Source organism: Xenopus laevis, chromosome 1L, assembly GCF_017654675.1.
Source record: "Xenopus laevis strain J_2021 chromosome 1L, Xenopus_laevis_v10.1, whole genome shotgun sequence".
Taxonomy (NCBI): domain Eukaryota; kingdom Metazoa; phylum Chordata; class Amphibia; order Anura; family Pipidae; genus Xenopus; species Xenopus laevis.
Window position 1 is genome coordinate 7,686,734 of NC_054371.1, and position 21,930 is coordinate 7,708,663.

Consider the following 21,930-nt stretch of genomic DNA (forward strand, 5'->3'; position numbering starts at 1 on the left):
ACGACGCAAAGACATTTCTTTTCTAGACGTCATATCAAAGGCTATTGTGATACTAAATTCTATAGTTAGTATAGATATGGGGAAATATAATTGATGTGAGAGCAGGGAGGGGTGTGTGTGGATGGATGGATGCGGGGGTTTTCATTTGGACGGGTTGAACTTGATTGATTGACTTTGTCTCTTTTCAACCCGATTTAACTATGTAACTATTTTGTAACCCTCCTCTTCTAAAGCGCTTCTTCTCCGTTGTGCACGTGCCCCCTTTTGCATATGGCAGCTGAGGCCTTCGCCGAGCTTTCTCCACTTTTGGCGTGGTTAATGTTTTTTGTTTGCCTGGATGCCATTCGTTTTCTTGGGATGCGTGAATGTTTTGCACTTACTCCCAAACATTGGGCTTTCCATAGTCAAATATCCGTACAAAATGTCAATTCTAAAGGAAAGTGTGCCGCGTCTCTCCCATTTCCGCTTTGGGTTGATGAATGATAAACAAGCAGCTCGCGGTATAAACGGAGCTTTGTTTCTGCCCGGTTTCGAACCGGGGACCTTTCGCGTGTGAGGCGAATGTGATAACCGCTACACTACAGAAACCCCCATGCTGTCCCCGCACGCAAGACGTTGTGTACTTTTTGCGCAACATTTTCCACAGATGTTGCCGATTATGATCGGATTTATTTTCTGAAATTGTTTTTAATGCTCTGTGTAATACCGGTCCAGAGCTATAAACAAGGATGTCTGACTTGTAAAAGCCCTTCAAGTCTTAGGAAGGCATTTAAAACACCTCACCGTACAAATCGAAGGAACCCAGGACGAGTCCAACAAGCTATTTCCCAAGATCCCTTAGGTTGAGAGCAGAATGCAACTCCTCCCTTCATTTGTTCCAGGGATGAATTCGGGGACATGAAGTCTCTCTCCTTACCATATTGGCGGGCAGTACGCAGAGTCTCTGGGATTCACAGGAACTTCCGAGAGATCTGTTTTCCAGCTGCTGATTGACGGGGGGCCAGTGGCGCAATGGATAACGCGTCTGACTACGGATCAGAAGATTGTAGGTTCGACTCCTGCCTGGCTCGACATGCCTTTAAATTAATTTTCAATCGACTTTAAAAGGGACGTTGAAATTTGATTTCCATTTATAATTGATCATCGAATTTCAGTGCACCAGCACCACGTGAAACTGATGGATGCGTCCTGCTGCCTTCTGCCGGCATGCAAGAAACGTCCCCGTCGCTCACGCCTATCGGTTTTTGCCTTTCTCTTCTTTTCTTTTTTGTTTTTTTGCAGGTTTACGTTGGTGAAGCCTTTGCAAGAAAACAAAGCCACGCCGGGGCAAAAATGTCCTTGGCTTCATCGGTCATCATGTAGGATGTATGAATGCATGATGACTTTTTGGCTATAAAACCATAATAATATCTGTGCGTTTCAAGGGTTGCCAGTCTGCATTCGGTTAAATAAAGAGGGTGCAACTTTGCCCACCAAAACCCATGCAACTGATTTGCTATGAATGCAAACAGCACTAAAAGAAACTTTGCCAACAGACCATCCTGTGCCCCAGTGGCCTAATGGATAAGGCACTGGCCTCCTAAGCCAGGGATTGTGGGTTCAAGTCCCATCTGGGGTGCTCGCGGTGTGACTTTCTTGAAAGAGACTTTGACGCAGCTAGGACCAGTAACTCTGCTGGCTCTCGGGTCCATGCAGGAGAATTTGGCAAGAAAGCCTTTCAATTAGCTGGATGTTGTGTCAGCAGGTCCGGAAGAAAACCCGTTCCCTGATTAGCAATCATACAGCTGTATGATGAGTTGTGTTAGGAACGCCAAGAACACAAGCCGACCGCTGGAAGTAGCGTCCAGCAATAAGAGTAGATGGGTCGACAGTGGACCGGTACCGCTTGTTACTCGTTGAAGCGCCTCAAGTACATCTGTTGGACAGATATCAGAACTGTGTTGAAGGAACCTTTTAGCAGACCGCTTTTTGGCTCAGGAATGCCCTTCTCTCCCTTAAATTGTTTTCTCCCAGGCAAGGCCATAAAAGAATTGGTTAGCACCCATTGATAGGGAAGGAGAGGAAGGGGCGACGAGTGTGAATATTTGGGGTAACCTTTTGCTGCCATAAATGTAAAGCTTGCAAATTTCTTCAACAAGGGAGCAGAGTGAAATGTTTTCAAACCAATGAATGAATTTCAAAACAACTCAGATGCAGTTGAACTGATCAGTTTTAATTAAGTGGGTTGATCAAAAAGATTACATAAAAATGTGAGGAACTAAAGCCTTTTTTTAACACAATCACTTTATTTCAAGGGCTCAAAAGTAGGGATGCCCTTAATCCACTTTTGTGGATTCAGCCGAATACCGAACCAAATCCAAATCTGCATATGCAAATTAGGGGTGGTAAGGGGAAAACATTTTTTACTTCCTCGTTTTGTGACAAAAATTCATGTGATTTCCCTCCCCATCCCTAATTAACATATTCAAATTAGGATTCAGATTAATTTCAGCCGGACAGGAGGATTTGGCTGAATTTGAATCTTGCTGAAAAAGCCAGAATCCCAAACCGAATCCTGGATTCGGTGCATCCCTACTGGTGTGGGCATTTCCTTTGTTATGTCATTATTAATGAAACAGATAAAAGCCCTGGAGTTGATTTGAGGGGGGTGCTTGTATGTGGAACAGACAACATGAGGACAAAGGAGCTCTCCATGCAGGTGAAACAAGCCATCTTTAAGATGCAAAAACAGAAACAAACATCTGAGAAATTGCTACAATATTAGGAGTGGGAAAACCTACAGTTTGGTACATCCTGAGAAAGAAAGAAAACATTGGTGAACTCAGCAACGCAAAAATACCTGGACATCCACAGAAGACAACAGTGGTTGATGATCACAGAATCATTTCCATGGTGAAGAGAAACCCCTTCACAACAGTCAAACAAGTGAGTAACCCTATTCAGGAGGTAGAGTATCCATATCCAAGTTTAGCATAAAGAGAAGACTGCATGAAAATAAATACATAGGTATAGGGATGGGCGAATTTTTTCGCCTTGTTTCTCTGCGGAATTGATGCCCATAGACTTGTATGGCATTGTGCGACAAAAAAAAGACGCACGTCAAAAAAAAATTAATTTTTTTTGGCGTCATTTCGCCGGCTGTGAATTTTTGGTCAAACAAAACGGGTCAAAATTGCCCATCCCTACATAGGTACCAACGACAAAGTTAGAGGAGAGGGGGAAGTCCTCAAGTATGATTTTTTAAAATCTCGGTGTAGTTGAGGACTTCCAAGATATTACCTGTGCCATAAACAATGTTAAGGTGACAGCGGGAGCTTAGGAAGATTAATATGTGGCTGAGAGATTGGTATAGGCAGGAGGGCTTTGGATTTTTGGAGAAATTGTATTATTTCTAGAGTCTCCATACTGTGAAGTGGCCTTGTAGCAGATACCGGGTGCTTATGTCGCAGCAGCCAGAGTGTCCGATGTGAAAATTCATATGCACTATTTTCATTTGGGGGTCTCTTTATACCACATAATTTGGCAAATATATGTATATTAGGCATCACAGTGTTCAGTAGGCCTCTTGCATTTATGTTTAGGATATACCTGATGCTATGTGGCAGATAAAATGCTAGAAATGTAAAGCTTTGAGGCAATTTTCAGGTATTTTATCATAACCAACAATTTTGGATAAGCATTGCAACTTAGTAGTTTGGAGTAGAAAGACATGGTTAACCATTCTGGATTTGCCTAAATTTGTACTTTCAAAAAATATTTGGTTTTGGGGGGGTCATTGTATCTTTTTTATTTTTACCCTGCAAAAAATGCAGCACATTTGCTGATTTTTCAAGTGATCTTCAGGACAATTTGTATGAGCTAACTTAATTTTGGGGTCTCTAAACACCGGATACTTTGGTAATCCTATGTACAACGGACATCAAAATGTTCACTGGACCCCGGACATTCATATATAGGATGTTTTTTTCTTAGTACCTAATGCTATATGGGAGAAAAGATGCTAGAAATTGGAAGCTATTTCATCAAAACCAATAATTTTGGGAAAGCATTGCAACTCAGTAGCTTGGAGTAGAAAGGCATGGTTACTCATTTTGGATTCGGCTTAATGTATACTTTCAAAAAATATGTGTTCTGTCCTCGCTACGTATTACCCTGGGGCAGTGTGTAGTTTGACATGCAGCTAAACCTTCCCACAATCCAATGAAGAGACTAAGCTTGGAGTCTGTAGATTTTACTGGATAGGCAAGTGGAATAATAGGTGAAACTGTAATACAATAACAGAAAGTCTCATAAGTAAGTTTGCAATGAACATGCAAACGAACATATATGCATATACATGCAACATCAAATGCTAGCTGGCATGAAATGTCTATGTAGCAATGTCTCTGGGGGGTGCTGGCAGTTGTGGAGGTGTTTTGGTGCAACTATTTCCTTACCAGCGATTCTATCATAAGGGAGATGCAGAACTGTGTCTTTTCAGCAGCATGGATGGTGTAAAATGGAGTCCTGGCTCCCACAAGGCATTGCATTAGGTCACATGGTGGCAGTACGGTAGCCTAATTAGTTCAGAATACTACCGAAAGCACTATGGGTGAAGAATAAGTGACCTTGTGCACTTACAGAAAGTGTCCATAGGAGGGAGCCCACAGCAAAGGAATAAGGAAATCCAAAAACAAGGTACAGGCATATGCTGGAGACATGACAATATGGTTTTGGGACAGTCAATGTATATTTTTGTGAAACATAAGTGAAACAAACTGAATCCCCTATTAGAGACAAAGTTTAATGGAGCCCCATGAAGTTTAAATATATTGGTTATATTAATGCATTCTGACAAAAAAAAGATGCACATACAAAAAAAGTTGGCACAAGAAAAAACTCTCATTAACTGCAATTGGAGAAAGAAAAATTGTTGCACATAAAAACTTTTTTGACGCCCGTTGATTTCAATGCATTTCGCAAATTTTTTGACAAATTCGCTCATCACTACTGGTTCACTGCGAGTAGGGTGGGCAAATTTGACCCTTTCAAAATCTTGACAACTGTCAGATTTCAAAATTGAATATAAAAAAAATCTGTTTGCTCTTTTGAGAAATGGATTTCAGTGCAGAATTCTGCTTGAGTAGCACTATTAACTGATGCGTTTTGAAAAAAACAAGTTTTCCGATGAAAGGATCCCTTTAAAGCTTACACAAAGATAACCAGTCACAGCAGCCAGGCTTCAATGGAGGGTCATACCTGGTTGGCAGGATGGATGCGGCCTGTGGACCTCCAGTTGGACAGCACTGCTCTCCATGATTCATGTGGCAACCTAATTGTATTTTAGCCCTTAACTGTGCCATCATCTGCTTTAATTTGTGTTCATAATTTTTAGTAGGATAATCAACACATTTATCTGCATTTGTTTCTTTTTTTGTTGTTTCTAACATTTTATTGAAATTTTATAATAAACATGGAAAGTTACAAGTTTTTCAAATTAACAAATAAACAGATTTAAGCCAAGTGGATGAAAAGAAAATAATGAACTATTGTTTCCTGAAGGACACTATCTTGGTTCGATTAGATAAGAAAAATTCAAACATATCTGTTTAAATGTAAAACATTTTAAAAACCTGATCTTTATTTGTGGAGTCAATAAAATCAAAATAAAGTGACTGTCTTTTTAAAAAACAGTTTTGCTTGTATTTGCTTTAATAGCTTCCCGCCAGTTCAACTAATTAAGGGATGAAATGATATCAGTTACCAAGGGACAATTTTGTTAACCAGTTGTAAAATAAAGCTTTTTTAGAGGCAGTCATGAATAAAACAACAATTTGTTCATTTGTTTTTGCTGAATAATCTGTCAGGGGGCTAGAAAATAATTACCATTATTAATATGCAATAAACCAAAACTTGGAGATAGCCTGACACTTGTTTTCATCTTGAAATTAAAAAACTTCACATCTGTCACGGTCGGCACCCTAAATCCAGAACCAATACTAAGCACCCTGTTCTCGTCTCTTGCTTCTGCCTTTAACAGCCGCCTTTCACCTCGGGAGGAGCCCTCTGGTAATCGGATGCCACCAGGTCTTATTAAGTGAGGTGCCAAGTGAAGGGTTCTGAACGAGAAAAGGGGCACGACGGTAAAGCAAAAGTCTTTTGGGCAGAAGGTCACACTACAAGGCATAGACAGAAAGCGTAGTCAAATCAGGCCAGGTCGGGGCAGGCAGAGTACAAGCGGAGTCAGGCAGGCAAGGGTCAAACCAGGAGATCAATCAGGACTGATACGGATAAGGGAGAGTCGGTTACCAGGCAGGGCCAGGATTTCAGAGATCAGAATTGTCAAAACAGGCAGGGGTCACAACAGATAATCTGATATCAGAAGCTTAAACAGCACAGAGGCACCAAGAATTCACAAGGAAGAAACCTATAACAAAATACCAAATGTGCCTTTAAATACATTTGAATTTTGCGCCATTGACGCGCATGTGCCTATAAATACTGAAGAAGCGCGCCGTGCGCACCCTAGTTACCACTGCACAGAAGAGGGGCAGCGAGGCGGCGTTCCTGCCGATGGCATTGCAGGCACCCCCGCCGATGGCGCCGCGGTCATCCGCACCGCTAGATCACCAGGGCGGTAAGTCGTTACATTATCCCCCCTCGAGGAGGGGCCACCGGACCCCCAGATTTCTCAGGAGATTTAAGGTGGAATTGTTTCCTGAGACAATCAGCCCTAACATCACAACAGGAACCCAAGAATTCTCCTCAGGGCCATAACCCTTCCATTGCACTAGATACTGTAACTTACCCCGCACAAGGTGAGAGTCAAGGAATTCTTGGATTACAAATTCGGGCTGGCCCTCTACCAACACTGGGGGAGGAAAAGATTGTGGCCGGACCTGTGAAACTGGTTTCAAAAGAGACACATGAAAAGAATTAGATATTTTAAAATTATCAGGTAATTTGAGACGAACGGAAGAAGGACTGATTATTTCAGTAATGGGATATGGACCAATAAACCTGGGTCCAAACTTGAGTGAAGGAACCTTAATTTTGATGTTTTTTGTGGATAACCATACTGGGTCTCCTACCTGATATTTAGGTGCTTCCATACGAGACCTATCAGCTGCCGTTTTTTGAGCGGCCATAGCTAAAGAAAGGGAATTGTGTACCCCAGACCAGCTCTTGAAATTGTTTGACAGAAGAATTAACAGATGGTACAGAGGATAATGAACCCGAAAAAGAAAATGCTTTGGGATTTAAACCGTTAACAATAAAAAAATGGAGATTGACCAGTAGAAGCATGAGTTGCATTATTGTAAGCAAATTCTGCCCAGGGTAATAGTTCAGCCCATGAGGATTGGTTGTCAGACACATAACACCTTAAGAATTGTTCAAGGGACTGATTAACCCTTTCAGTTTGACCATTGGTTTGAGGGTGGTATGCGGTAGAGAATGACAAATCAATCCCTGTTCTCGGCTCTTGCTTCTGCCTTTAACAACCGCCTTTCACCTCGGGAGACTTCGGATTATTAAATTGTAATTTCTTCAAAATGGAGTTGGATATAGATCAATATACATTCATTATCTTGATTTTAGCCATATTAACCTTTTATCCAGAGAATGACTAAAAATCTTTGGGAAGAGGAAAAACAGCCTGAAGTGTAAAATTAGAATTTCTAATTATTAACAGTAAACCATCAGCATATGCTAGTATTTTTAACTATTTCTTGTTAATCTTAACTCCCTGGAAAATGTTAAAGATTCAAGAACATGAATTAGTGGTTCTAGGGCAATATTTAATATAAGAGGTGATAAGGGTCTCCCCTGTCTTTACCTTTAATACCAATGGGTAGAGATTAGGACCCCTTAAAATAACTTAAATTTTGGGATTAGAGTATAGATATTGTATGTATTGATAGAACTGACCACTGATACCAAATTTTTCCAAACAAGTAAAACATGTCCTCAAATAATATAATCAAACACCTTTGATGATGTAAAGGTTGCTACATTTAGCATGCATATAAGAAGAAAGAGTGTTTTTTTCTAATAGTGTTCCAAGCTTTGAAATCATCAGTGACCCTTTTGTATTTTGTAATTTAAAACAAAAATAAAGACTTTTTTGTCTTTTGTTTATGTCAATAAAATCTCTATGTACTTTACAAATTGGATTTAAAATGATTACACTAAATGGCGGTTTGTTGGGAGTTTCCTTAACTGAGAAAAATCTAGTGTTTTTGTGAATAACAATTTGTCTAATTCTGGGCATTGTCATTCTGAAGCCACTAAAGCAAGTACTGTATTGTACTATAGAAAGGGCATAAACTCAAGGGATAAAAATATAATTTTGCCCCTTTATAGGTCACTGGTAAGGCCTCACCTGGAGTATGAAGTTTTGAACTCTAGTCCTTAAGAGGGATATAAATGAGCTGGAGCAAGTGCAGAGTCATGCAACTAAACTGGTTAGAAGGATGGAAGACTTATAATGAGGGTAGATTGTAAAGGTTAGGGATGTTTTCTCTGATAAAAAAGGTGCTTGCAAGGGGACATGATTATACTTTACAAGTACATTAGAGGACATTATAGACAAATAGCAGGGGACCTTTTTACCCCCCAAAAAAAGGATCACCGCACCAGAGGCCACCCCTTCAGAGGAAAAGAAATTTAATTTGAAGCAGTGTAGGTAGTTCTTCACAGTGAGAGCAGTGAGGTTGTGGAATGCACTGCTGGATGATGTTGTTATGGCTGATTCTGTTAATGCCTTTAACCTTTTATCTGCCAAGAACGTAGGTACTACGTTCTTGTATGGGAAAGCCCTAACTGCCAAGCACGTAGTACCTACGTTCTTGGCTGTAAAGGGCTCCTCTCTGCATCTGCGGCGATTGCCGCTTCAGCAGAGGGTTCCGGTGTCTCCCAACCCCCTAGGCAACGAGCAGGGACACCGGAGGGGGAGGTCACATGGGTCCTGCGACGCGATCGTCGCAGGACCCGGTTGCCATTATGCAGACCCGTGTCTGCTCTGTGCTGCGTCTTCTGCCTGCCTGCTCCAGCGCAATCAGGACTTCCTGCTGCATGGACTCTGCTGTAGGACCTCCCTTGGCTGCCCAGGACCCTCCTGGACTTCAGAACGGTAGGTGGCCTTTATGTAACACTTATACACTCATTTACATACACATCCATGTACACAATACACATTTTACAAAGTTAGCTTTATTCTTTTTATTTTCAGGCTTTTTTTTTTGCAATTTTATTTTTTGTCAGAATGTGTACTTTACAAAAATATATGATTTTGGGGGTCTATGTGCTGTTAGGAGGGTCTTTTGGCAAATACTACACAGTCATGGGTCATACTTCACAGAAGGCGAAAAGACAGCGGAGAAAATTCAAATACACAAATTTTTTGGGGGTCCGCACATGCCAGCTGCTTTCGTATATCTATGCACATTGGGCATCAAACTGTTCAGTAGACCCTTGGCATCAATATTTAGGGTGTTTTACAATTGTATGTTACAAATTGGGTGAGATAAATGCGACCAATTGCAATATTTTTAGACAATTTTCAGAAATGTCATAAAAACCACTGCCTTTAGCGTAGCTTTGCAGTAAGGTAGTTTGGAGTAGAAAGACATAATTTTAGATTCGGCAGAATGTGTACTTTCCAAAAATAAATGGATTTTAGGGGTTACCATAACTTTTTGTAGCTTTTATCCCATATAAAACTGGTAATGTTTGGAAATTAGTGTAAATGTAAGACATCAAATAAGTATGCATAAGGTAGATTCTGGGGTCTTTACATGCCATGTACTTTGATAATCCTATGTACATTGGGCATCAAACTGTTCAGAGGACCCCAGGCTTTCATATTTGGGGTCATTTGTCTTGATAACCAATAGTATGTTCCATATAAGATACTGCAGGTTGGAAGTTTTGAGGTGATTTTTGGAAATGTCCCCAAAATTGGCAAATTTAGGAAAGATTTGCGGCTTGGTGCTTTGGGGTAGAAAGACATGCATACCCAATTTAGTTTTGGGGAAATGTGTACTTTCTGAAAATATATGGTTTTCTGGGGTGAACATACTTTTTTCTATCCTTCCCACCCCAAAATGATGTAAATGTGTTGATTTTGCAGCACCTGAAATGATAGACCAAATGGGGGGTCTTCCTTTTGAGGCCTCTATATGCTATGTGCTTAGGTACACCTATACATATTGGGCATCAAACTGGTCAGCGGACACTAGGCTTTCATATTTGGGGTCATTTGCCTAGATAACCAATGGCATGTTCCGTATAAGATGATGTAGGGTGGAAGTTTTGAGGTGATTTAAGAAAGATTTGTGGCTTGGTGCTTTGGGGTAGAAAGACATGCATACCCAATTTAGATTTGGGGGAATGTGTAATTTCTGAAAATATATGGTTTTCTGGGTTGAACGTACTTTTTTCTACCTTTGCAAACCTCAAAATGATGTAAATGTGTTGATTTTGCTGCACCTGAAATGATAGACCAAATGGGGGGTCTTCCTTTTGAGGCCCCTATATGCCACGTACTTAGGTACACCTATACATATTGGGCATCAAACTGTTCAGCGGACCCCAGGCTTTCATATTTGGTGTCATTTGTCTTGATAACCAATAGTTTGTTCGATATAAGATGCTGCAGGGTGGAAGTTTTGAGGTGATTTTTGGAAATGTCCCCAAAATTGGCAAATTTAGGAAAGATTTGCGGCTTGGTGCTTTGGGGTAGAAAGACATGCATACCCAATTTAGATTCGGGGGAATGTGTACTGAAAATATATGGTTTTCTGGGGTGAACCTACTGTTAGTGGAATGTTTGGCCTTGAAATCAGAAGTTTGCCGTTTTGTGGAGCGGTGCTTTGGAAATTTACTAGTGTACTGCTTGTAGATTTTGATCTATATAAGTGAGAAATCTCAATAAAACTATATATATTTGGTATTGTTGCGTTCAGGAGACATAGACCTTTCCAAATCTGCTGTTTTCTCGTACATAAAATAAATGATGTTTCTGATATATGTAATTGTACTATGTGAAACCTGATTTTTTTCATTTTATTAGGCACTTTGAAGCCTATATTTTTTTACAGAAGTTGAATTACACAAAAATTCTAGCATATTTTGAAAGCTCAGGTTGTCCTGAAAAAAACATATATTGTTTCCCTGGTAAAAGACCCCCCCCAGGAAAGGCCCTTAAAGTGAAAGAGCACAAAATGTTCAAAAATGGTCTGGCAATAGAAGTACCAAATCAGCCAAATTGTCTGGCAGCGAAAGGGTTAAAAGGGGCTTGGATGATTTCTTGGACAAACATAATATCCAAGGCTATTGTGATACTAAAATCTATAGTTAGTATATGAGTAAATATGGTTTATGTGTGTATGAAGGGGTCAGTGTGTGTGTGTGTGGATGCTGGGTTTCATTTGGAGGGGTTGCACTTGATGGACATCAGCTCTCTCCTCTTCCAAGTTTCCCATGTCAAAGATAGATTATTATGAACTTTGTTCTAATTTAAGAATAAGTTCCACCTATAATGTAACATCTTGACAAATGTAGGATTGTCTGTCAAAGAATTTGGAAAGGACCAAAAAACAAAACTTTTAGGAGCTGCTGAGTTTGAAATGTGGATAAAAACTGGAGCATGGTCTGAAATGAAATCAATATTACCGATGTGAGCATGAATTGTTTTATTTAGAAGTTTATTGAAAGTTAAAAATATAGTCAATTTGGGTTCCTCTATTATTGGGAGAAGAGAAAAAGGCAAAATATTTCTCAGCCACATGGAAAATTCTCCACACATCATTAAGGCCTGTGATCTTAAAGTGATCATTCAGTTTCCAGTTTAATCTATTTAGGGACCAGATGTAAGATTTGTTTAGGTCACCAGCAAGTATTACATTTATAAAGTTAAGCAAAGAAACCTGTTGCTTAAGCCGAGTAAAATAGTAATATCTTGAATTATTTGGGGCATATGCTAAACAAAAATGACAGGTAATATAATAATAATAATAACAATAATAATACGTACTTCAGTGTAAATATATCTGTCCTCTTCATCTTTAAAATAATTAAGTATTGCTACATTTAGTTTATTATTGAATAAAACAGCTACTCCACATTTCTTATTTATGGCTGGAGAAAAAGACATGTCTCCAATCCAATCTTTTTTTAACCAGATGTTATCAGACTCATTAAAGGAAAACTGTAATAAACTATAAACCATACCATTTTTTTTACAGTTATATAACATTAATTAGTACAATAAAATCTATACCCAACTGAATCAAAATTATATTATACACGCTTAGGGGCATATTTATCAAGGGTCGAATTTTGAATTGAAAAAACGTCGAAATTTGAATTCATAAAGACCAATCGAAATTAAGTTGAAGGTTTTTTTTTGGTCGAATAGGTCCTTTTTCAATCCAATAGGACCTCAAATAAGTTATAGGAGGTCCCCCATAGGTTTTCCAGCAATTTGGCAGGTTTTAGATGGCGAATGGTCAAAGTCACATTTTTAAAGAGACAGTACATAAATTTCAATATTCAAATTTTTTTTTATTAAATTCAAATTGAATGTGGACTATTCCCTAGTCAAAGTACACAAAAAAAATAGCTTGAAACTCAAATTTTTTTTCATTCAAAAATTCACCTCGACCTTTGAGTGTCCATTCTATTGCAGCAACATTCGCTTAGGCCCACCAATGTTCCAAACACTTTTCTGTTTGCAGACAGTGAAGCATTACCGAAGAGCTGCATTTGTGCCTCTGGTATCGTTGACACAGAAAAGAACTTTTCAAACTGATTGTAGAGGCAGGGCCAGATTTACATAGGAGGCACCCCTAGGCCTGCTGAAGTTTCTCACCCCATGTCCCCTCCTTTTTATTCCCGCTAAATTTTCATCGGGACTGGAGCAATGGGGATTGGAGCACTGGAAATTTAAAAAATGGTTTCAACTTCTGCGAATCCCCAGTGTTTCTGAACCAATATGGGTGTGGTTGGGCAGAATGCTGCCCTCTAAAATCCTGCCTCCATAGGCCTGGGCCTTGGTAGCCTCTCCACAAATCCGGGCCTGTGTAGAGGATCATTTTCAGCAGTGCTGCTTCTGCTCAGAGGGCGTGGGGTCCATGTATTGTTCACAACTATAATCTCCTCCAGTTTTGTTTAATTCTATAATTACCACAGTATTGTTCATGCCTGTAAAACCATGTACAGTTCACACCTCAGACCCAGACTGTAAGTGTATTGTTCACCTGATCAAACCTCAGACAAACTGCTGGAGTATGTATGAACATAAATGATATATATATATATATATATATATATACTGTCCTTGCTTTAAGGCTGAGATTATAGCTATGTTTATTCTTTCATATTAGCATATTTCCTCTCTGATCCCCATTATACGCAACTGTTAAAAGGGAGGCTTAAATATACTAATGGAATGAATTTCAGATTTGAACTACAATCCCCATAATTCATTGCGAATGGCAGGCTTCTGATAAATGTTATATCTTTATGACATCATCTTTTGTGGGGGGGGGGGAATCAGTGTGATTGGCTCCTTCAGGGGGTGCAGACCTGAAGGTTTGCAAGGGGGGTGACTTTATCAGGAAGGAAGAGCATACTGAGAGCTGATTATGATGACACCTTGTCGCAGACTATGCTGCTTTTGTGTTGGGCTACATGGGATAAGCAAAAGTGTGGCCGAGGATGCAGAGGTGGGGTAGGGCAATTGTTTTATTAAGTAATAGGTTTAAATCTGAAAAAACATTGTATTCTTTTTTATTGTAAAAAAGATAGTGAATACTATATCTCTTTTTAAAACATCTTTTTTTTAATTGATGAACAGACAGTATTACATATCTCAGGCATGAAGCTAAAAGGAAATAGGAAGAAGCGGTTCTGCACTCCGGTTTAAAACATCAAAATCTTTATTCATCCATAGTTTTAAAATGAAGACATGTTGTGCACGCTGCTTGACGCGTTTCAGGCAGAAGTGCCCTTAATCATAAGCATTAAGTTAAAAGTACAGTATTTTTACAGTTCAGTTTGATTAACCTCTGTATACTGTTTTGATATTGCATACATGTATTATTCATGTACATTTTTATTACTACAAGAGCTTCAAACCCAATTAAGGAGGAGGTAGTACATATCTACTATGGAGCAGTATACTGTTTCATACAATATGCATTATATATGTCTAGAACCTTCTCCCTCCTTCCCTAACAATACTTGGTATGAACTATTATAATACTATTTTGGGGGATCCTGAAGAATTATTCTCTGCGTATATCATGAAGTTCCTTAGAAGCACTTCACCAATGCGTGTTGTTTTCATGATTATGTAGCTCTCCCATGTTTCAAAGAATTTTTTAACCCTTAGTTTTGACCGAAAGAGAAATAGATGGGGGTTTGATCCAGTCCTGGAGGATATTTTTTTTATACTGCTGATATGATGGTTAAAAGCCTTTTACTACCTTTAGTTAATTCAGATGGGAGGCATATTGTGAGACCTAGGGTGGCCCATTTTGCAGATATTGGAGTATAATTTAGGAGGTTTGCATTAAAAAAATCTCTTACCTCCCTCCAGAATTTCTTGATGAATGGGCAATTCCAGAGGGTGTGAAACATATCTGAGCCCTCTTTGTTGCATTTAAAGCATTTGCCATATTGTTAGTTGGTATAATTTTAGAAGGGAATAATAAGAACAATCAATCATTTTCAAAAACATTTCTCTGTAAGAAGGCATAGGTAGTGTCTGTTTGCAGATGCACAGTCCTTTCAGGATGTCTGCCTTGACATTTTAAGCTTTTTTAAGTAATATTTCATTTATTGACATTCCAGGAAACAATGTTAATGGACAAGTACTACATTGGGATGTCACCAGAGACATACTTTCACAAGGTATGATACAAAGAAAAACATCCACTGGGCTAGAATTAATTAAGCAACTCAATTGCAATTATAATCATAGTGAAATAAAACAGTAAACTGTGAAAACAACATATTTTTTAACTAAACAATCTATTCTGAGTACACAACACCCACATAGAAGGGGGTCTTTAAAGGAATAAACATGACAGTTTAAATTGCAACTATCATATCATCCTCTCTGGAGTGTGGATGGTTAATCACCCATGGAGGGTGTGGTGATCTAGACCTTCATCTAGACTGAGGGGATTATTTATCAAAGGTCTAGTTCTATAGGTTTTTTTTATACCTTGAATGAACCCACAACTCAAATGTTTCCAATTTAAGAAAATACTTGAATGGAAAAAAATCAGTTTTGGGGTGAACAACCTAAAAACTGGAATTGCTTTGATTAATGAAGTTTTTGAATGAAACTCACCAAAAAAACTCAAACATTAAGAAGGCTGAAAACATATTCAATTGGTTCAAGGGACCGCTGTCATTGACTTCTAGGTGTATGTTCAGATTCAAGCTATTTGCAGCTTTGAGGGGGTTTTCGGGTAAAAGACAACTCAACCTTTCATAAATGACCCCTTAATATGAGATTGTGTTGATTTTAAGTCTTTAGACATTTTGGATTGATGAGGCTTTTTGTATTTTCAAAATCTTTGTTCTTTAGAGTGAACATTGCCTTTGTATTCTGTAGCAGCTTCAGAAGAGGCAAGAAGATTTTGATTCTAGCAGTTGTACAGTAGAAATAAGTTAATATGCAGATTAACTAGAGCCTGACAGATTTTGAAAACTTCCTTGTGTTTTTGTGAAAGAACTAGTGAGTAGTCCGTGAAAAAGAGGATCTTCAGCCCTTCTAAATCTAATAATTTAAATTTATTGTGTGCTTGAAAATAATTTGTTTTTCTTTGAGGAGGTACAGTTGAAGAGATCTAGGAAATAATATTCCAAGTAAAGCTGTATTACAGGAGACTCACTGTGAACATCACTGAACAGAGTATTATTATAGCAGGCAAAAAGATTTGGTGATATAAAGATAACTGCTTGCTGAAAAGTCCTGTCACTAAGCTCTGTTAGGATCTGCCATTTTGTGATGCCTGCTCGCATCAAAACCTCACCTCATGAAAATAGTGTGTCAGGAACGCACAGTGTAATAAGTGCAATCCACCATCATCACTGAGAAGAACTTTACAGTCAACAAGTGATTATCAAGCAGAAATATGTGGTCTAACAGTGACGCTGCTTCACTTCAAAGGCCTATGCCACCACTGCAAACAGCAGATGACAAATAACATCTGTGAATCTGCCCAACAGCCTGCACTGCATCTTCTCTGACTCACCACTAACCTCCAGAGCGAGGTAGGTTTATGTTCCAGCAATCAAATTCTTTAATAAGCTGATTTTTTGACCCCCAAACAGCAGGTGGTCTAACTCCGCTTCTCTGTCCTTTTGGGAGTCAAACCAGAAGTCATTGCATTTCCTTCTTCTTCATCATCATTTCAGTCTGGAGAGGAGGCACTGGATGAAGAAGATGTGGCACCATCTTAGATGTCCTCCCCTTGCTGTGTTTTTAGCTGTGTACTGTAGAATGCTGTGATTTGCAAAATCACATATATCATCTTCATCCTTTGGTGCCTTTTTAACTAGTATTACGGTTGGGGTGGGTAATATTGCCTGTTCCTACATGTGGTTCTCTTTGAATGCAGAACAGTGCATCTACTGCATTCCCCAGTTGGACTTGTCCCATGTAATGGTCATTTAAAAGCTATTTGAGTAAATGCCAATATTCATTGTACCTTTATCTGAACAACGTATTACATGGGATGATTATTATTATTTTTTTAAATAGTTTTTATTTTGTTTTGCAATAAAATACAGAAAGGAAAAAAACAAAACAATGGCATAATGGCAGTAAGGAATATGACATTTTGCAGTGGTACAACAAAAAAAAGAAAAAGGTATATACGTTACATTGTGCCGTAATAAACAGAAATAAACACTTGAAATTTTACATCTCTTTCGTAGTGTCTTTACTCTTACAATTGCTGTCGGAAGCACGTTGACGGTGCCTACGGTACCACTTAGATATCTTTTCTGGAACCAAATACCATCTTGTTAAGACTTTTTGGGACGTTTCCTGAATTAATATACTTGGAGAGCACTTAGTCATATCCTGGAACCTGACTAGCCAGTCATCTTCTTCTAGGGTAATGTGTAGCTCCTGTTCCCATTGTCTTATATAGCACAGATCCTTCAGGGGCTGCTGATGAACTAACATATCATAAATTCTGGAAATTGCCTCTTTAAAGGGGAGAGTGTGAAACTTTTCAAAAATAGTGGGGGGAGGTAAATTTTGAGGGTCTGTCCCCACCAGAGACAAAACATAGTGACCGATTTGAGCATATCTGAAGGTTTCAGAACTAGGCAAAAGATATTTTTCCATTAAGGATTGTATAGAGATAAATTTATGCTCAAGGGTTAATCGGCATAAAGATGAGAAATTATTTAATCGCCACCACATAAAGGCACCCTTTTCGCAGCCCGGGGAAAAATCTGTGTTGTTAAGTATGGAAAGAGCTAGGCGATGGGGAGACATTAAGGGATTAGAAGCCCGATTACATTTCCAGATTTGTAGAAAATGATTCACGGTGGGGGGTAGAAGAGCTTGCGGGTTCATCCAAAGCGTGGAATTGTCTGTGACATGCCATTCCACTATCTGAGCTAGTTGGGATGCATAAAAGTAGGCTCAAAAATTTGGGACTCCCATACCTCCTCTATGTCTATTCCTATAAGTCACCTTAGCTTTCATTCTTGCTCATTTACCACCCCAAACACATTTCTGACACTTTGGTTGAAGCTTGAATAGTCATAGGGGGGAAACTGGTAGAGTACGAAAAAGGTATAAAAGTTGAGGAAGTGTAGACATTTTACGGCATGAAATTTACCTAACCAAGTCAATTTCATAATTTCCTATACACGTATTCTGTCAGATACTTTTGTAAATACCTTTGGGTAGTTAGCTGCAGAAAGGCCACTATAGTCAGGGGTTATATGGACTCCCAGATATTTTATGCTCTTTGGTTGCCATTGGAACTCAAAATTGTTTTCAAGCAGTTTCTGTACATGGGTGGGGAGATTAATATTCAAGGCTTCAGACTTCTGGGAATTAACCTTCAGGCCCGAAATGGCACCAACATCCAAAAGAACCTTATACAAGTGTGGGAGAGATATCATAGGCTTGGTGACTAGTAACAACAAATCATCTGCATATAAAACACATTTATGATGTACATTGCCGTCCTGAAGGCCGTAAATTTCCTTATGTAGATGGATATGGGTTGCCAGTGGTTCAATGATTAAGGCAAATAAGAGAGGGGAGAGAGGACACCCCTGGCGGGTGCCTCTCTTGATCTGAAATTTTTTAGAGAGAAAACCTAAATGCCGGACACTGGCGCTGGGGGAATGGTACAGTGCTTTAATGAAATTTAAGAATGCAGGTGGGAACTCGTATGTCAAGAGGGATTGCATTAGGAAATGCCAGGAGACAGTGTCAAAGGCCTTTTCCAGGTCCAATGACAGAAGCATGGAGGGGATGGATTTCTTTTTGCTCAGATGTATCATATTAATAACTCTACAGATATTGTCCGTGACCTGCCTACCCGGGATAAACCCAGCTTGATCCTTATGAAACAAGTTACAAATGAAAGTATTTAATCTGCCTTCATTTAGCTAACAACTTGAGGTCGATGTTGAATATTGATATATGATGGAAATTTTTGCATTGTGTCTTATCCCTATTTGGCTTGGGAATTATCGCTATATGAGCAAGTTGGGAATCTCCATCAAAATTTTCCTTACCAGACATAATATTGTTAAATAAAGAGGCCAAAATAGGGGCAATCGTCGAAGCATACAGCCTATAATATTTGGTAGTAAACCTGTCGGGTCCTGGGGCTTTAGATAATTTAAGCTCCTTCATGGCTGCTGTTATTTCATCAATGTCTATTGGTTTAGAAATGCCATCACGTTGTGGCTGTGATAACTTGGGGAGAGGGATACTGTTAAGAAATTTATCAATGTCCTGGGATGTAGGGAGCCCCTTCTGCTCATATAGGGATTTATAAAAAGAGGCAAACTCTGTAACAATTTTTCCTGGATTGCCCGTTAAAGCTCCATCTCTGGTATGGATTTGTGTAAAAGGGGCTTGGTTAAACTTGTTATTTAGTTTTCTAGCCAGCATGGTATCTGCTTTGTTGGCCTTCTGAAAGTATTTTTGTTTTACCCACAGAAGCTTCTTGTCTTCCTGTTCAGTCATTAATACATTCAATTCCATTCTTATTTTCTCTATTGCTCACCTATGAGTATTAGTAGGCCGGTTCTTGTCAGCTGATTCAAGTTGTGAGAGTTGAACCATCAGAGATGACATTTTCTCTCTATTAGTTCCTTTGCGTTTTGCTGAAGCTTGTATTAGCAAGCCTCTAATGTAGGCCTTATGGGCTGCCCAGAGTGTGGAGGTATCAGGGGTTTTATTTAACTGAAAAAAAGGACTGAATTTCTTTTTCAATTTCCTTAGTTGTGTGAGGATTAGATAAAAGAGTATCATCCAATCTCCACATATATTTCTGTGGCCTAGGTGCAATACCTCTTAACTGGAGTTTAACTATGGAATGGTCCGATCGGGTACATACATGTATTGAGGTATATGTTATTGAGGGGGTCATGGTATTGTCTATAAGAATCATGTCAATTCTCGAATATGATGTGTGAGGGTGGGAAAAAAAAGTGAAGTCTTGCTTAAAAGGATGAGATTCCCTCCATGCATCTACTATTGAGTGAGTTTGTAATAAAGTAGAAAAATAATGAGGGTGTCATTGCAGACTGCTGGAGAGAGGGGTTTGTCTATCTAATGCTGGATTCACCACCTCATTAAAATCCCCTCCTAGTATAGGAATACCTCTCCGGTGCTCTTTTCAAGGATAGCAAAACATTTTTGAAAAAATTATTTACTTTGGTCATTTGGGCCATAAATCGCTGCCAATGTGACCACAGAGTCCTGCAGCAAACTTGTTAATATGAGGTATCTCCCCTCTTTATCACCCAATGTAGATTGTATTTGGATATTCAGCCTTTTATGGAGGCATATTGCAACCCCGCAGTGTTTTTTTTACAGCATTGGAGGTATATACCCAGGGATACATCCTATGAAAGAATTTTGGTTCTGAGGATTGGGAGATATGCGTCTCCTGTACAAAAAACACATCTATATGCATTGAATGTTATTGTCTAAAGGCCTTAGAACATTTAAGTGGTGAATTAAGCCCTTTAGTATTATGGAATGCGCACGTCAGTGCCATGATGCCATTGTGTCATACAGTGTATAACTGTCACATTTTCTGTCACAAAGATTAATAGTTAAACAGTCCCATAGGATACAAGAGAATTCAAGAACAAATAACAACATAAAAATAGACCAAACAAGAGGTGAATAACTTCTAGTAGAAGGGTATTTGCATAAAGCTCCCTGACAATCAGGGGTGGGCTGAAACAACACGTCGGCTACAGGGGGCAAAAAACTTAACTCACTAGTGTGCTCAAAATTAAGGTGATAGTTACCGTGTTGAGAGGGACTCTCATGTAGTACCTCATGTTTTTGTGTGAACTTGCCAGAGCACCGAGACAGAGCCCTGTCTGGCCTTAGAGTGAGAAGGTGTAGAGCATGGTGAATTATGAAGCAATGTGGTCAGCTTCAGATCTGCCAATAAATCCAACCTTTCATTCGCCATGTAGATGGAATAAGACCTGTTATTACATGAAAAAGTCATCCTAAATGGGAATCCCCACTTGTATTTTAGGTGGTTAGCTGAAAGGATCATTGATACCGGTTTCATTTCCCTTCTATGCTGCAGCGTAATACCGGAGAGGTCCGAAAATTAAGAATATTTAGCACCTTTGTATTCCAGGTGTGTAGATGATCTTGCTGATGCCATGATTGCCTCCTTTGTGGTGTAATAATGGAGAAGGGCAATGATGACCTTTGGCAGATCGCCATCCCGTTTAGGCCCGATGCACTCTATCCAGGATCAGCTTATCATGCGGAACATCCGGGATCAGATCCACCAGCATGGCGAGATCTCCTCCTGGAGATTAATTACCATGTCAGGTAGGCCGTGTATACGGATGTTGTTCCTGCGGGACCTGTTTTCGGCATCCTCCAATCAGTCTTGTAGACCTATAATCTGTTGCTGAAGGTCTGTCAACAGATCCGAGTGGGCAGTAGTTTCAGCAACCACCTCATCCACTTTATCTTCTATAGCGGCCGTTCGGGGTGCCGAGTTCCTTAATCTCCTGCGTGATGCGACTGGTTATGGAGTCTTCGACCTCCGTAAGTTCAGCATGTAGCATTTGTTTATATCTGCCTATAAGGGAAGCATCCCCTTGATCTGGTCGATCTTCCTCGACCAGATCTAAGCTGCTCACAGAACGTGGAGAGCTGTGAGGAGAAGAGGAGATCACTCCGGCGGCCATCTTGGGTGAGGCAGGTTGTTTAAGGAACTGTGGTGCAGTGAGAACCTCATGTTTAGGCGTGGCCTGCTTTTTAGCTCTGCTGCTTTTAGGCTTCTTGTAGACAGGGCACAAGGTAAAAAACACCAGTGATATGTTACCAAAAGTCCAGATATAAGCCGAAAAGTCCCCCCTGGGAATGGAGCTAAGATGGAACACGTCTTATCTGTACAGCATCCTTGGCCAACTACATGGGATGATTATTTTGCACATCGTAGGGCTCATTTACAATGCACCAAAAAGTGTGTGAAGTGCAAAAAAGTCTGTAAATAGCCATCTTTTTTTTTGCACTTCACATAATGCATGGCGTACTGTGCAAATATCGACACATCTTTGCATTAGGCATTACTGTATTAATACAGGGCTTAAAGGGGTTGTTTGAGCACCTTTGAGTTAACTTTTAGTAGGATGTAGAAAGGGATTTTCTCAGACAATTTGCAGTTGGTTTTCATTTTT

The 21,930-nt window shown here is 39.5% G+C and overlaps 3 non-coding genes across 3 annotated transcripts; 2 read left to right on the plus strand and 1 right to left on the minus strand.

Moving 5' to 3' along the window:
* Positions 1-515: 515 nt before the first annotated feature.
* trnav-cac lies at positions 516-588 on the minus strand. The gene has a single exon. It is a non-coding gene; the product is annotated as a tRNA-Val (tRNA).
* Positions 589-997: 409 nt separating this feature from the next.
* On the plus strand, positions 998-1,070 carry trnar-acg. Its single transcript has one exon. It is a non-coding gene; the product is annotated as a tRNA-Arg (tRNA).
* Positions 1,071-1,545: 475 nt separating this feature from the next.
* On the plus strand, positions 1,546-1,618 carry trnar-ccu. Its single transcript has one exon. It is a non-coding gene; the product is annotated as a tRNA-Arg (tRNA).
* The last annotated feature ends 20,312 nt before the right edge of the window (positions 1,619-21,930 follow it).